General features: G+C 39.7%; 1 long non-coding RNA gene across 4 annotated transcripts; it reads left to right on the forward strand.

Moving 5' to 3' along the window:
• The first annotated feature begins 209 nt into the window (after nt 1-209).
• LOC138872587 (uncharacterized) lies at nt 210-5,824 on the forward strand. 4 transcript variants are annotated; one of them, XR_011401029.1, is made up of 9 exons: nt 210-639; nt 1,939-2,456; nt 2,578-3,215; nt 3,571-3,701; nt 3,928-4,140; nt 4,225-4,317; nt 4,429-4,530; nt 4,840-5,583; nt 5,654-5,824. It is a non-coding gene; the product is annotated as an uncharacterized lncRNA (long non-coding RNA). The 4 variants fall into 4 exon arrangements; XR_011401028.1 differs by lacking the exon at nt 5,654-5,824 and having other exon boundaries at nt 214-639; nt 4,837-5,391; XR_011401031.1 differs by lacking the exon at nt 5,654-5,824 and having other exon boundaries at nt 216-639; nt 2,120-2,456; nt 4,840-5,391.
• The last annotated feature ends 9,398 nt before the right edge of the window (nt 5,825-15,222 follow it).

Below are 15,222 nucleotides of genomic sequence, written 5' to 3' on the forward strand. Positions count from 1 at the left end.
AACGGGAAGAAGCTTTTTTGAGCCATTTCAAGAGAGATTTTCAGAGGAATTCATTGAGGTAACACTACAAAAAAACGGGTAAATTACGGAGGTTTATGCGCATGTCATAACTAACCTCCGCAATTTGTATACTTTTGCAGCAATATATTAGCCCCACAAAACTATACAATTTATGGGGGTCTAAAACCTCCGCAAAATTATATAATAATAGTGGGTAATATATTTCACACTCCCTCCTTTTTTTTCCCCGATCTTTTCAGAAATTATGCCTTTCCTAATTTTACTCTTCTTCCGCCTTCCTCTTACAATTTACGGGGCTCTCTTCTTTCTGCTTGCCTTCTTCTTCCATGAATCCCTAACTCATTGTCCAAATCATCAAATTCATCTTCTTCATCATCCCCTTCAACTCGCCGTAGTAGTCAACGGAATCTGGAACGACGAGAATGAGTTGGAGTTTCAGTCTCCGGCAATAGCATAGCTTTTTCTTCTCAAAGTAATTTCTTTTGGATTTTCAAAGTAATTTCTTTTGGGGTTTTAAGAATATAATTTGCCCAAAACCCTCTGTCTCACTCCAGTCTCAGCAAGAACACCGAGAAGTAGAGAAGCTAGAAATCCCTAATTTGTTCATCCTAGTATAAGGTAAGTATATTCCATTTTTATTTACTGTTTCTTCATTTTCTAAGGTAGATTTCAGTTCAGATTCGTTAGGGTTTTGGGAGCTGCTCTGCTTTCTAAATTTGAGGATTCCCTTCCTGCTCTTAGCCAAAAAATAAATATAATAAGGTTCATATGTCTATCAGTATTATTTGCATTTGCATTTCTATTTGCTTAAAGATCCCTTTAATAAATTCATAAGTCGAATTATTAAATTAAATGCCGTTTTCCCCCAAAATCTGGAATATAAAATTCATTTCGAGTTTCAAGTATTGCATCTTTTAGTGTTAAGTGGGCTTATGATATGCTAACATATATAATAATTAAAATCTGTTAAAACATGGAGTAATAAAATGTAGAAGAAATGGAATCAATAACTAGTTTTAGAGGGAAAAACGAATAAAACAAAGGGCAGATAACTATGTAAAATAAATGTGCTAATTTGTGAAGTGGGAATTATTGATTTTCTTATTTATTTTATTCTCACATGGCATGTTAATTTTCTTTTTCCCTGTGCACCAGTTAATAATGATCTTACAAAGAATTTAATAATACACGTGCATCAACAATGTCATTTTACCTACTTCACCAAACATATTTCGGGCTTAAGATGTTGGCGAAAAGGAAAGGAAAGAAAATCAGAGGGATATTTGGGAGAGAAGGACTGGTTAGATATGCAAGAAATTTAGATATTCTCTGTACTATAGTACTTACAAAAAGTGTACTAGGGTCAAGTTGTAAATGTGTATGTGATTGGTTGAGGAAGAGTAATACAAATATTCCCATTTATAAATACAGAGAAAAGATTCAAAAGTATACTAATTTGCAAATGATGTGTGGTCATTTGCATATAAATGCAGCTGCTATTGGGAGGCTATTATTAAAGTCACATTCTTAGAAGTAGCATTAATGTCAAAGTTTTCTGCTAGTTGAAGCACTTGCAAATATCCAACAGATCATTAATGAACTTCTTTCCTTCTTTAGCAGTAGGAATAATATAGAATAACATGCATCTCAAGTTTCCTTCTTTAGCTTGATAAGCCACATTTAACTATTGATACATTGATTGCAGCACATTTTTAAACATTCTAGTCTTCTTCATTTGCATGTTATTGTTGGGAGATATGACTATGACTATGCAAATGCATTCTTTATTATGAGATTTTCAAGTTTGGTAGTGTTTATGATTATAGATGACTTTTGTTGTATGTATTTATTGCTTCATAGTTAATATTCTGTATTCTAATAATAGAGAACTGATATTTTCTCTTTATATTTTGTAAGGTTCATCAGTTGCACTTGAAAGTTAATACTTTTTATGGATAAATCTTGGATTAGAAAGTCAAGGAACACGACGGAATATTTATTTGGTTTAAATCAGTTTTTAGATTTTGCATTTGCTAATGCTGTTGTTGGAAATAGAATAAAGTGTCCTTGTCCTAAATGTGGATTCACAAAGTGGCAGACTAGAGAGATAGCGCTGGATCATTTGATTTGCAAAATATTCCCTCAAAATTATGTCACTTGGAGTATTCATGGTGAAAGAAATATACTGCCTAATTCTATAAATAATGTGGTTGTACAAGATACATTAGCTCCTGAAAATCCAGTAGAATTATTGATCAATGAAGCATTTAGGGGCCTAAGGCACGATGGGGTCCGTCAGAAGTAGCGGGTGGTGAGGAAAGATTAAATGATGAGCCTGCTTCAAATGATAAAGACTTTTTCGAGTTGCTTAGAGATGGAAGTCAAGAATTGTATGAAGGGTCCAAAATGCAATAGATGAGCATATGTCTAAATAGGCATGTCAATTTTCCTATATCCTTATATGTTTATTTTTTTCTTCTATATATATATGTACTTTATTTTGTATTTTGTTTTTTATTTATTTTCTATTACTAATTAATTTTTTGTTGATTGCAGATATGCCGAAGACCAAACCTTTCCAGAACTTACAAAAGTCAGTTCAATCAGCGTCTTCTATAGAATCCATGGGGCAGACAACTCCTTGCATTCAGCCGACTCCTTCTTTTTTGACGACATCACTATCAACTCTTTCATTTTAACCCACAAGACAACAAACCGCTTCATTCAGGCCACAACACAGCCAAGACAACAAGCTCTTTCATTTCAAGCCATGGGGCAAACAACTCCTTGCATTCAACTGACTCCTTTTCCGACGACATCACTACCAACTCCTTCATTTCAACCAACAAGACAACAAACCGCTTCATTTCAGGCCACAACACAGCCAAGACAGCAAGCTCTTTCATTTCAAGCCATGGGGCAGACAACTCCTTGCATTCAGCCGACTCCTTTTCCGACGACATCACTACCAACTCCTTCATTTCAACCCACAAGACAGCAAACCGCTTCATTTCAGGCCACAACACTGCCAACTTCTTCATTTCAGGCCATGGGACAGACAACTCCTTCATTTCAGGCCACGGGACAGACAACTCCTTCAACTCAACCTCCAATTGATCCCACACCAGCATAAGCAACATCCAATAAGCGTGCTAAACATGAGTTTTCACATCATTGGACTATCGATGGAATAGGTAATCATTATCCTTTTGTTGCTGTATAGGCATATCTGTTGATGTTTTGAACATTCTGCTCGTGTGTTCATGTTTTGAACTTTCTTGGATGGAAATTGTTCACAAGGCAGCCAACTGCATCAGGGGATATTGCCCATGTTAGCAACTGTTTTGGAAATTGTTCGCAAGGCGTACTAAAACACAATAGTTTAGCCTGTTAAAGAATGCATAAACTCCTAGATTCTGAAAGATTGGTTCTTCGATTATATGAGTTTATTTCTTCTGTCTAAATTCCAATTGCCAGTGATACACAATAGTTTTGTATATTAACTTTCTCTTACCTTCACTTTTTTGCTTTTATTTTTATTTATTAAAGATTCACGTGGAGATACCAAAAGGCTCAAATTGAAGTCTAGAGAAGCATTAAGCTTACTTCAGGGAGACCGTGTTGTGGTTGAGTTTGATTGCTTGGATCCGATTGGCGAAGCACAAGGCCTTCTTGCCGGCGTATGTGGCATTTTAGCAACTGATTGTACCATATTTCCAATTGGCTTTGATAAATGGCCGGATATGCCTAAGTCATACTTTAACGATTGCTTTAATAACATTATAAAGCTATAAGTTCTATATCTTTATAACTATATCTCTATTTTGTCTTTTATTTTTATATTTGTATATAAAAGATAAACTAACCACTATGATACTGATAATTACTCAAAATTTATTTTTGAAGCTTCATTTCTGTTTTATGACCATTGAGGAAGTTGCACGAGGATATATTTATCGCTCTATTTCAAAGAAGTGGGCTGCAAGTAGGCAAAAGTTATGGAATGAGTTTAAAGACCCACTTAAAACCAAAAATGAGATTATGGATAATATTCCGGTAGGTATTACTCGGGATCAGTGGACCTCCTTTGTGAACTACCGTTATAAAGAAGAAACTTAGGTATTTTTTTGAAACTTCACATTGAAATTTGTAAAAATATGATTATTCATGTATATAATAGACTGAAATGTATCTTATTATTAGAACATGTGTAAAAGAAATGCTGAAAATCGGAAGAAACAAACAGTTCCACACACCGGTGGCTCCAAACCTAATTCTAGAAGAAGGGCTGAAATGGTGAAAAATGTTATATTATTTACCTTACTTTACTATTTAAATATTAGATATTGTATCTATTTCTTTTACTTTTATTAAACTATTCTAACTTATTTTTATTTTCATACATAGATGGCTGAGACAGGGAGTAAGCCTGGACGAGCACAACTTTATCTTGCTACACATACGAAACAAGATGGATCATATGTAAATGAGAAGGCAAAAGAAATATGTGTAAGTTACTACTTTGAGAATTCTAAGAATTAGCGCATTTTAAGCACTTGCTCATGCAACTAAAAGAGTACCAGATAATGTTGTTTTCAGAATTTTGCAACAGTTATTTTCATCTCAATACACCATTCTCCCAACTCATGATGTTTGATTCCAGGCATGCGTCTAACAAATTCGCAAGTGATGTTGTTATCTTTGATATACTTGTAACATTTTGTAAGCTAAGGAGATTTTGCTGTCATTTAAAAGTTAGATGCAAGGATTTCGGCTGAACTTCTTATGAGCTATATTGTCTTATATGTTTTCTAGCAGATCTCGCGGAGTTAGGTAGACGTGGCTGGCTTCACAGAACCAGATGGAAATACGCAGGCGCAAAAGCGCAGAAGCGAGGAGCGGACCGTAGAAGCAGCCTCACAGGTGCGTGTTTTGGGCTGCAGGTGCAGCTAGTCAGGTTCCTAAGTGAGTTCCACAGGTGCGGAGATTGCTCCGCAGATGCGGTTCCACAGAAGAGGATTTTTGGCTTGCAGGTGCGAAAATGTCTGGGCAGAATATAAAATCGAAGGTTTAGTTATTTTCTCATTTCTGGACTTTTGGAGCTCGGTTGGAGGCGATTTTTGGGAGGGGTTTCACGAGATTTCAAGACTTTTTGATGGTTTTTATCTACTAGTATTGAATATCCATTAAATTTCCCACCTAGATTATATGTTTGTTAAGGTAAAATTTGGGAAATTTTGGACTAGGAATTGGAGAGTAAGATTTGGGGATTGAGTGGTGATTGATGTTGGAATTGGATAATGTTGGTATGGTTGGACTCGTTATTGAATGTGTGTTCGGATTTTGTTAATTTTGTTGGATTCTGAGACGTGGGCCCGGGGTTAATTTTTGAGTTGACTTTTTGAATTTTGTTAAAGAACCTAATGGTATCATATAGAATTGATTTCTATAGCTTGTCTTGATTGTATCGAGTTGTTTGTGGCTAGATTCGAGTCATTCGGAATTCGATTCGCAAGGCAAAGGCTCGTTGGAGTAGAGATTTGTATGGTTTGAGGGCTGAAGGTTAGTCTTATTACTTCTTGAGTACTTTGGGTTTGTTGTACTCATACTACACTCTGTACTTCATGTGCAGATTCACGTACTTCTGGGCACAGTGGTTGCTAGCTTTGGAGCTTTATCTATTTGGAGACTATTGGGGTAGCTGCCTTGGCGTACGCAGACCTCGACTATCCCTTTATTTGTATTGTTCTATCTTTCTAGAGATTTATTTTTAACCTTTAACCCTAATACTCGACCTCCACATCTTCCTATCAAGTGTCATGTGCTCAAAAATCTGAAGTCTCGCCATATCCTGCCTTATAACTTCTCCCAATATTTCTTAGGCCGCACTCTACCTCTTCGCGTGCCCTCCACAACCAACCGCTCACACCTCCTTACCGGAGCATTTGGGCTTCTCCGTTGAACATGCCCGAATCATCTGAGCCTTGCTTCCCGCATCTGGCCATTCCTAATCTTATCCATCCTAGTGTTCCCGCACATCTACCTCAACATCCTTATTTCAGCTACTTTCATCTTCTGGATATGTGAGTTCTTAACAGGCCAACACTCAGCCCCATACATCATGGCCGGTCTAACCATCGCTTTATAGAACTTACCTTTGAGTATCGGTGGCACTCTCTTGTCATACAGGACTCTAGATTCTGACCTCCACTTCATCCATCATACCCCAATACGGTGTGTGACATCCTCGTCGATCTCCCCTCCCTCTGGATAACCGACCCAAGGTACTTGAAGTTGCCGCTGCTTGGAATGACCTGTGATTCAAGTCTTACATCTATGCCCACTTCCACCGGCTTAGCCCTAAACTTACTGTCATGACCCAAACCGATGGGTCGCGACGGGTGTCTGAGTCCTATCTGTCAAACACCCATAAGCATGCGTCTAAGATATGAACCTGTATAACATCTGCTGCATTACGAAAATAACATACGTGAAAGAAACCTACCATCAAGGCATATGTACGTATACAGGCAGAATACAGTGGGCGAGCCGGCAAGACTGCTATAAACAATTATACATCCAAAACTGAAAGCCGACAAGGCCACATACAACCCAACTAGACATATTGTCTACAGACATCTAATAGAAACATAAATGTACAAAGACGGGACTGATCCACATCTATATATATATATATATATATATACATATGTTTATACATATATATATGTATATATATAAACGTATCGTACCAAAACCAAAAATAGCTCCATGTCAAGTGGAGCACGCCAACTCTCGCTGATCAAGAATCCTAAGAAGAGGGACCGTCAGCTTGCCTACCTGCACCTGCGGTCATGAAACGCAGGCCCTGTGAAATAGGGCGTCAGTACGAAAAATGTACTGAGTATGTAAGGCATGAAAATAAGTACATAAAAGACATAGATGAAACATAGAATACAAAAATACCTTTAAACCTGAATAACTCGGTAAATTTTGAAACATTTATAATATCATGCACATTCGTATAAATGTCGTGTCATGCATAGGTATGTGTGTACATAATATCATTAAGCCACTGAGGGCATCCCATCATATCGTCTCGGCCACTGTGGGCAACATCATCAACATATACCAGCTGATCAGGTGGTGGTGCGTATATAACGCCATAACTCTTCCCATATCCCATATACATATACATACATATATACGCGTATATAACGCCGTTTGAATCATATTTCAGCCACTGTGGGCAACATCATCATCATATACCAGCTGATCAGGTGGTGGTGCGTATATAACGCCGTAACCTTTTCTCATATCCCATATACATATATTTACATATATACGCGTATATAACACCATCTGGTCATGGGTCAATGCACATGTATAAATGAGTGAAATGTATGAAAAATACATAATAATCTCGATATTCCTTCCGGATAAACTTTTCCAACTGCGTATTATTCTGAGACCCATGAACAGAAGATAATGATAATTCTCATGGGGAATCAAGAATATAGACACCCCTGCTATTTCTATGAATAGGGTAATTTATAGAAGACTATGTATTTGCTCATTTTTTTAGTATAATTTAGACCATACCAAAAGAAAGAAGAGAGGGCCTTAACATACCTGTTCCTGGAATTACTTGAACGAATCTACTTCTGCGAAATTTACATTGGATTTCTTTGAAATTGGACGAACTTCGCTTGGTCTTGAAATTTTGGACAAATTTTGATTTCAATTCTGAACCTTTTTTTGTTCTTAAAGACAAAGTGTCTTTTAAATGTTACCAAGAATCAGAAAAGACTATTTTACTTAAGTTAATCAAGTCTTGCTAAAGTTATGGATTTAAAAATCTTGGTTGAAATGTTCTGTATTCAATGGCTAATGTTTGGGTTATGGTTGAAGGGAGTCTTTGTGTAAGAATGATATTCATTCTAATGGGTTAGTCTTAGTGTATATGGAAGATTTTTAAAAAAGTGTGAAATGTGACATTATGCCACCTAACCCAAAAATGACTAAGAGTCATTGTTTGGAAGTGGCATGGCTGCCACGTTACTCCTTGGGGGGGGGGGTGATTTTAATTTATCCACTTATTAGTTAATCGGGTAATGTTTCGTTACCCGATAATTAATCTATTACCCGCATAATTTAAAAATTATCACAAATTACTTAAAATTTTATTTATTTTCAAAATACTTCATATATACTTTATATATTACACTACCGTGGTCATATGGTACCTTGCATTGTACTAATTTATAATTATCACATACTATCGCTCGACCCGTATTTTATTCCAAATTGGCAATTCCCAATGAAACTCGTTTTCGTTAATTCGTGTACCCCTTTATCCTTCATAACACTTATTCATCGCTTGTTATAAATAGCGTAAGTACATTAACGTCAAGATGATCTCATCCCCGAGTCTACGTCGGTTAACTTGAAGACGAAATTTTACATATGAAAACGCGAGATGTAACATCCTTCCCCCCTTAGAAACATTCGTCCTTGAATGTTCAAATCCCCATGATCTATATAACTTTGGCAGGGTTGCCTTTGTAACAACACCACTACCAATTCTCCTCGTAGAATCTTAATAACCCAATGCCACATAGGACCACAATTATGAATAACGACCATGGCCTCACACGACCAACGACAATAACCAACATAAGAATTTATACACGTACCTTATGATTATGACGTCTCAGTCGGACCCTTCTCTAGAGGAGGAAATAAGTAGGGATATCTAGACTTCATGTTTTCCTCGGCCTCCCAAGTCATCTCTTCCACATTGTTGTTTATCCAAAGCACTTTCACGGAGGCTACCTCCTTATTCCACGGCTTGCGAATTTGTCGGTCTAGGATGTCAATCAGAATTTCCTCGTATGATAAGTTCTCTATAATCTGTACATTATTCATGGGCACCTATCACGACCCTAAACCCAGACTCGATCATGATGCCGCCTCTCGTGAAGACAAGGCCAACCGACACTTCCCATTTCAATTTTTAACAGATAAACCATAAGAAATAAGTCTAAAGCATAATAAATAAAATCTCAAAGTAGCAGATAATAACATGATTTGCGGAATACAACCCAACACAGCTTGATACCGGGGTGTCACTAGTCATGAGAATCTAAACAATCCGAAATACTCAGAGAAATCTTCAGAGTTTAATACAGTAACTAAGAACATGGAGAATAAGATAGGGAAGAAACTCCGGGCTGCAAACATCGACAGCTACCTAGAACCTCCTCGGATCTGCCTGAGTTGGAAAGATCAACACTCGAGAGTGAGACCAGATGCACCTGAATCTGCACACGGGGTGCAGGGAGTAAAGTGAGTGCTCCAACTCAGTAAGTAATAATCATAAATAAGGACTGAAAGCAGTAAATCATGTAAAGCACATTTACAGACTATAATGAAGCAGTAAAACCAGCGAAAGATATGTGAAAGTTATTTAACTCGAATTAAACTTCACGAAAACCTTTTTCAACAATTTAAGCATGTAAATGACAAGCAATTAAGGAAAATAAGCACATAAAGGTTCGCCCCTCGGGCACAGTATCAACAAATCCGCCCCTCGGGCAATATCTCAGAACAATACCAGCCCTTCGGGCTATATCTCACATCACAATGGGTACCCGTGCTCACTGGGGGTGTGCAGACTCCTGGAGGGGCCCCATATGGCCCAAGCTCAATATCAATCCATCTCGTGGTATCATCACTAGGCTCTCGTCCTCATATCAACAAACCACCTCGTGGTGTACATATCTCAGGCCCTCGGCCTCATAATCAATATCAAATGTTTCCTCACAACATAGACCCTCGGCCTTACTCAGTTAAAATCCTCACAAGCCATTCGGGCAATAGTAAAACATGATTCTCATCCCAAAATATAATTTTAAAAGATCATTTAAGTGATAAAACAGAGTAAACATGGCTGAGTATGAAAACAATGAAAGATAACATGATTGAGTTCAAGTATAAAGTCAGAACAGTAAGGAAATATCAATAAAAGTCCCCTAAAGGTTCAAATAGTTGGCACGAAGCCCAAATATGGCATTCAACCCAAATAATGATGATAGCAAATAGATTTCAGTCAAATACATGGCAAAATAGCCATTCAGGATGGACTAAGTCACAATCCCCAATAGTGCACGACCCCACGCTCGTCATCTAGCGCGTGCATCACATCAATATAGCACAACGATGTGCAATCCAGGGTTTCATACCCTCAGAACATCATTTACAATCATTGCTCACCTCAATCCGGCCAAATCTCTAGCCCGCGACACCTTTGCCCCTCGAATCGGCCTTCTCTCGCGTCGAATCTATCAAAAATCTGAATCACGACGTCAAAATATGCTAAGCGAACGAAGCCCAAACGAAGATAATCAATTTACAACACAAATCCCGAAATTACCATAACCCGGGACCACGCCTCGGAATTTGATAATTTTTACATCAATGGATTCCTTATCTCCCCACGAGTTCATACATATCAAAAGTACCAAAATCCGACCACAATAGGTCCCTCAAATCCTCAAGTCTAGGTCTCCAATACCAAGCCCTAGTTTCCCCAATTTTTAACCTTAGATTCCTTAATTATAGCTCTAATCCGTGAAATAATACCATAGGAACGAGTTTGAGGTCCAAAATCCTTACCTCAATGAAGTTCCCTTGAAATCCCTTTTCAAAATCGTCCAAAGAGCTCTAAAGCCGACTCAAAAATGGTGAAATAGCTCAAAAATCGCGAATGATACAATTTATACCTTCTGGCCCAGGCATTTTCGCATCTGCGGCCAATTTACCGCTTCTGCAGTGCCGCATTTGCGGTCCTTGAACCGCTTCTGCGGAAATCACTTAAAATGCCCAACTCCGCATCTGCGATGAAATATCCGCACATGCGCCTTCGCAGATGCGGTCCCACAACCGCTTTTGCGGTTCCTGCCAACCTCGCCAAATCCCGCTTCTGCAACCCCTCTTCCGCATATGCGACATCGCACCTGCGGTCCCTAATCCGCAGGTGCGGAAATCTAGAAGCAGAAAAATCTGCAACTTCACAAAATCTCAAACTTCTCCGTCAACCATCTGAAATCACCTCGAATCCCCCGGGACCTCAACCAAAAGCACAAACATATCCCATAACCTTATTCAAACTTGTACCAATCTTTAAAACACCTCAAACAACGCCGAATAAACTAAAATACATCGGATTCTAGCCTAAGTTTCCAAAATCTTCCGAATTCCGCTTTTGATCAACAACCAAACCAAAATACGTCCGAATGACCTGAAATTTTGCACACACATCCCAAATGACACAAAGGAACTACTGCAACTATCGGAATCCAATTACGACCCCCATATCAAAATCTCACTTACCAACCAGAAATCACCAAAATCTCAACTTCGCCAATTGAAGCCTAAATCTACTCCGAACCTCCAAAACTCATTCCGATCACGCTCCTAAGTCCCAAATCACCTCCCAAAGCTATCCGAACCATCAGAACTCACATCCGAGCCCTCTAAAACATAAGTCAACCTTCAGTTGATTTTTCCAACTTAAGCTTCCTCAAAAGAGACTAAGTGTCTCAAACCTTCTCAAAACCTTTTCGAACCCGAGCCAACCAACCCGATCACTCATAGAACCAATAGACAAAGCAGTAAAAAGCAAAAATAGGGAAAACAGAGTGGTAACTCATGAGACGACTGGCCGGGTCGTCATATCCTCCCCAACTTAAACAAATGTTCGTCCTCGAACGAGTCAAGAAACATACCTGAAGCCTCAAATAGGTGAGGGTATCTGCTCTGCATCTTCCACTCGGTCTCCCAGGTAGCTTTCTCTACGGGCCGACCACTCCACTGCACTTTCACTAAAGCTATATCCTTTGACCTCAACTTTCGAACCTGACGACCCAAAATAGCTACTAGCTCCACATTATAAGTCAAATCATCATCCAACTGAATCGTGCTGAAATACAAAACATGAGACGGATCCCCAATATACTTCCGGAGCATAGAAACATGAAATACTGGATGCACACTCGACAAGTTGGGTGGCAAAGCAAGCTCATAAGCCACCTCCCCAATCCGTCGAAGCACCTCAAAAGGCCCAATAAACCGATGACTCAATTTACCTTTCTTCCCAAATCTCATATCACCCTTCACGGGCGAAACCTTCAACAAAAGCTTCTCGCCAACCATGTAGGACACATCTCGAACCTTCCTGTCAGCATAACTCTTTTGCCTTGACTGTGTTGTACCAAGCCTCTCCTGAATCACCTTCACCTTTTCTAAAGCATTATGCACCAAGTCTATCCCCAATAGCCTAGCCTCACCCAGCTCGAACCAACCAACTGGAGATCTACACTGCTTCCCATACAAAGCATCATATAGAGCCATCTAAATACCCTACTGGTAGTTGTTGTTATAAGCAAACTCTGCAAGCGGTAGAAACTAATCCCAAGACCCTTCGAAATCAATGACACAAGCATGCAACATGTCCTCTAATATCTGAATAGTACGCTCGGACTGCCCATTGTCTGAGGATGAAAAGTTGTGCTAAGCTCAACCTGAGTACCCAACTCTCGCTGCACAGACCTCCAAAACTGCAAAGTAAACTGAGTGCCCCTATCTGAAATGATGGAAACTGGGACACCATGAAAATGAACAATCTCTTGAATATAGATCTCTGCCAACCGCTCTAAAGAATAGGTAGTACACACAAAAATGAAGTGCGCGGACTTGGTCAACCGGTCCACAATCACCCAAATAGCATCGAACTTCTTCAAAGTCCATAGAAGTCCAACTACAAAGTCCATAGTGATCCTCTCCCACTTCCACTCTGGAATATCCATCCGCTGAAGCAAGACACCTGGTCTCTGATGCTTATATTTCACCTGCTGACAATCGAGACACCGAGCTACAAATCCCACAATGCTTTTCTTTATTCTCCTCCACTAATAGTGCTGCCTCAAATCCTGATACATCTTCACGGCACCCAAATGAATGGAATACCGCAAGCTATGGGCCTCCTCTAGAATCAACTCCCGAAGCATATCCACATTGGGCACACAAATCTGGCCCTGCATCCTCAACACCCCATCATCACCAATAGTCACATCTCTGGCATCATCATGCTGAACTCTATGCTTAAGGAAAAGCAAATGCAGATCATAATACTGACGCTCTTTGATGCGATCATATATGGAATACCGAGAAACCACACAAGCCAATACCCGACTGGGCTCCAAAATATCTAACCTCACAAACCGATTGGCCAAGGCCTGAACATCAGCTGCAAGAGGTCTCTCCCCAACTGGAATATATGCCAAACTCCCCATACTCACTGCCTTTCGGCTCAAGGCATTGGCCACCACATTGGCCTTTTCCGAATGGTACAATATAGTGATATCATAATCCTTAAGCAACTCCAACCACCTCCGCTGCCTCAAATTGAGATCCTTCTGTTTGAACAAGTGCTGGAGGCTACGATGATCAGTAAACACCTCACAAGACACACTATACAAGTAATGCCTCCAAATCTTCAACGCGTGAACTATGTCAGCCAACTCCAAATCATGAACGGGGTAGTTCTTCTCATGGGGTTTCAACTAACGGGAAGCATAAACAATAACTCTACCCTCCTGCATCAAAACACAACCAATACCAACTCTCGAAGCATCACAATACACGGTATATGAACATAAAGCTGATGGCAAAACCAATAGTGGAGCTGTGGTCAAGGCTGTCTTGAGCTTCTGAAAGCTCTCCTTATACTCGTCCGATCATACAAATGAAGCACCCTTCTAAGTCAACTTGGTCAAGGGCGATGCGATAGATGAGAATCCCTGAACAAACCGACAATAATAGCCTGCCAAACCAAGAAAGATGCGAATCTCTGTGGCTGGGGACGGTCTGGGCCAACTCTAAACTGCCTCTATCTTCTTTGGATCAACCTGAATACCCTCGCTGGACACCACGTGCCCCAAGAAAGCCACTGAACTGAGCCAAAACTCACACTTGGAGAATTTTGCATAAAGTTTCTCCTCCCTCAATCTCTACAACACAACTCTCAAATGCTCCGCGTGCTCCTCCTAACTATGCGAATACACCAGAATATCATCAATAAAGACTATGACAAACGAGTCGAGATAAGGCCGAAACACATTGTTCATCAAATGCATGAATGCTGCTGGGGCATTGGTCAGCCTAAAAGACATCACCAAGAACTCATAATGACCATATCGGGTCCTAAAAGCCGTCTTAAGAATATCTGAGTCCTTGATCTTCAACTGGTGATAACCTAACAGAGATCAATCTTGGAGAACACTCTCGCTCCCTGAAGCTGGTCGAATAAATCATCAATGCGAGGCAAAAGATACTTGTTCTTAACTGTTACTTTGTTCAATTGCCTATAATCAATGGACATCCTCATAATGCCATCATTCTTCTTGACAAATAGAACCGGCGCACCCCAAGGTGATACACTAGGCCGAATAAACCCCTAATCAAGGAGTTCCTGAAGCTGCTCATTTAACTCTTTCAACTCCGCTGGTGCCATACGATATGGCAGAATAGAAAAAGGCTGAGTGCCCGACACTAGGTCAATACCAAAATAAATATCCCTATCTGGTGGAATGCCCACCAGGTCTGTAGGAAACACATCAGAAAAATCCCTCACAACTGGAACATAATCAATATTGGGAGTCTCAACACCGACATCCCTAAAAAAGGCTATATATGAAAGACAACCCTTCCCAACCATACGCTAGGCTTTCAAGAATGAGATCGCTCTACTGGGAACATAATCAGTCACACCTCGCCACTCAACCCATGGCACACCCGGTATAGTCAATGTGACTGTTTTAGCATGACAGTCTAGAATAGCACGACACGGAGATAGCCAATCCATGCCCAAAATGATATCCAAATCCACCATACACAATAATAAAAGATCCACATACTTCTCCAGACCCACAATAGTCACCACACACGACCGATAAACACGGTCTACAACAACAGTATCGCCTACTAGGGTAGATACATGAACAAGTGAAGCAAAAAACTCACGGGGCATACCCAAATATCGAGCAAAGTATGATGACACATAAGAAAAGGTGGAACCGGGATCAAATAATACAAAGTCATCTCTGTGGCAGACTGAAACAATACCTGTAATGACAGCAT

The sequence above is a fragment of the Nicotiana sylvestris genome, chromosome 7, assembly GCF_000393655.2.
Source record: "Nicotiana sylvestris chromosome 7, ASM39365v2, whole genome shotgun sequence".
NCBI classification, from domain to species: Eukaryota; Viridiplantae; Streptophyta; class Magnoliopsida; order Solanales; family Solanaceae; genus Nicotiana; species Nicotiana sylvestris.